This window comes from Leucoraja erinacea, chromosome 1 (genome assembly GCF_028641065.1).
Source record: "Leucoraja erinacea ecotype New England chromosome 1, Leri_hhj_1, whole genome shotgun sequence".
Taxonomy (NCBI): domain Eukaryota; kingdom Metazoa; phylum Chordata; class Chondrichthyes; order Rajiformes; family Rajidae; genus Leucoraja; species Leucoraja erinaceus.
The window spans coordinates 2,579,631-2,582,130 of NC_073377.1; the positions used below are offsets into that span (position 1 = coordinate 2,579,631).

At 45.4% G+C, this 2,500-nt stretch overlaps 1 protein-coding gene across 1 annotated transcript in view; it reads right to left on the bottom strand.

Annotated features, from left to right (window-relative positions):
* Positions 1–2,500, bottom strand: part of foxi2 (forkhead box I2) — a 12,617-nt gene that overhangs the window by 9,041 nt on the left and 1,076 nt on the right. The window lies entirely within an intron of this gene.

Consider the following 2,500-nt stretch of genomic DNA (forward strand, 5'->3'; position numbering starts at 1 on the left):
ACAAAATATAAAGTTGTTGGGGGATCTCAACTGGCCAGGCAACAACTGTAGAGCGAAATGGATAGGGGAAGTTTCGGATCGAGCCACTTCTTCAGACACCAGGCAGGAACTAATGCAGGTGCTGGAATCTTGCATGGAACGCAAAGTGCCGGAGTATCAGCGACTCAGGCGGCATCTCCGGAGTGCACGGATAGGCGACGTTTCGGCTCTGTGTCGGGACTTTGCATTCTCCAACCCTCCTTCATACTTGGTTCAGGATTCCAATATCCGTAGTTCTTGCATTCACTGTATATAGGCGTGTATTCACTGGAGTTTAGAAGGACGAGGGGGGATCTTATAGAAACATATAACATTATAAAAGGACTGGACAAGCTAGATGCAGGAAAAATGTTCCCAATGTTGGGCGAGTCCAGAACCAGGGGCCACAGTCTTGGAATAAAGGGGAGTTCATTTAAGACTGAGGTGAGAAAAAACTTTTTCACCCAGAGAGTTGTGAATTTATGGAATTCCCTGCCACAGAGGACAGTGGAGGCCAAGTCACTGGATGGATTTAAGAGAGAGTTAGATAGAGCTCTAGGGGCTAGTGGAGTCAAGGGATATGGGGAGAAGGCAGGCACGGGTTATTGATAGGGGGACGATCAGCCATGATCACAATGAATGGCTGTGCTGGCTCGAATGGCCGAATGGCCTCATCCTGCACCTATTTCTATGTTTCTCTGTTCCTTGTGTGATCATAGTTAATGTTGAGCGCTCCCCACATTTTCTGTCTTAACTTTCACGTTAACGTTCTTCCACCTGGATGCGACCGGACCTGCTGAGTATTTTGACTTAAAAGAAGATACATAGTGCTGGAGTAGCTCAGCAAGTCCGGCAGCATTTCTGGAGGTCTTGGATAGGTGGCCTTTCGGGTCGCGGCCCTTCATTAGACTGCTTTGGACTAAATAATCATTATTTTGTGCGTATAGTATTTGCTTCCTATTTCTGTTTCAGATTTCCAGCATCTACAAGCTCTTCATAGAGTCAAGCAGCGTGGAAATAGGTCCTTCGGCCCAGCTTGCCCCTACCGACCAGCATGCCCCATCTACACTAGCTCCACGTGCCAGCGTTTGGCCCCTATCCTTCTAAATCATCCTTACCAATGCACCATTCCAAATGTATTGTCGAAGTTATTGCATCACCTGCCTCAACTACCAAATTCCTTATCTTCCCCACAGCCAAAATTGTGGGCTCCACCTTGCCTTGATCGTCGCTATCTTTTTTGCATATCTTTCATTCATTTGTACTACAGTTTAAGTGGGCCACAGTTTAAGAATAAGGGATAGGCCATTTAGAACTGAGATGAGGAAAAACTTTGTCCCCACCACAGAGAGTTGTGAATCTGTTGAATGCTCCGTCTCAGAAGGTCACATCACTGGATGTTTTCAAGAGAGAGTTAGATTTAGCTCTTAGGCCTTAACGGAGAAGAGGAGACACATTTTTTCTCACAGAGAGTGGTGAGTCTGTGGAATTCTCTGTTTCAGCGGGCGGTGGAGGCAGGTTCTCTGGATACTCTCAAGAGAGAGCTAGATAGGGCTTTTAAAAATAGCGGAATCAAGGGATATGGGGAGAAGGCAGGAACGGGGTACTGATTTTAAATGATCAGCCACGATCATATCGAATGGCGGTGCTGTCTCGAAGGGCCGAATGTCCTACTCCTGCACCTATTGTCTATGTTTCTATATTTCTATGTTTGTATGTACTTTCTATCTCCCTCGTTTCTCTCTTCCTTGACTCTCAGTCTGAAAAGGGTCTCGACCCGAAACGTCACCTTTTGCTTTTCTTTAGAGATGCTGCCTGACCCGTTGTATTTCTCCAGCTTTTGTGTCTATCTTCGTTGTAAACCAGCATCTGTAGTTCCTTCCTGCACCTCCGCTGGCAGCTCGCACCACATACCCTTGCGGGCGTTGTTTTTTTTTTTTAATTCACATGTCTAATCAATAATGTTACATTATTAATGTTTAATGTTTTATGTGTCATTCCTAACTGTCACCGTACGTCATGTTGTCACTTGCAGGCGGAGCACCAATGCAAATTCCTTGTATGTGAATATTTGGCCATTCAACTTGTTCATTCATTCATTCATTGTTATCTCGTTACAAATACTGGTACGGAACGGAAGAGCGGAACGACCATTGGATGGTTCATAAATTCATGTGATAGTAGCAGAATTAGGCCATTCGGCCTCTCAAGTTTACTCCCGTCATTCAATCGTGGCTGATCTATCTTTCCCTCTTCACCCCATTCTCCTGACTTCTCCCCATAACTCTTGACAGCCGTACTGATCAATAATCTAACTCTGCCTCAAAAATATCCATTGACTTGGCCTCCACAGTCTTTGGTCTTAGACTCTCCCATTAGTGGAAACATCCTCTCCACATCCATGCGCCTGCCTTCTCCCCATAACCCCTGCCACCCGTACGAATCAAATAATCTATCTGTCTCTGTCTTAAAAATCACCATT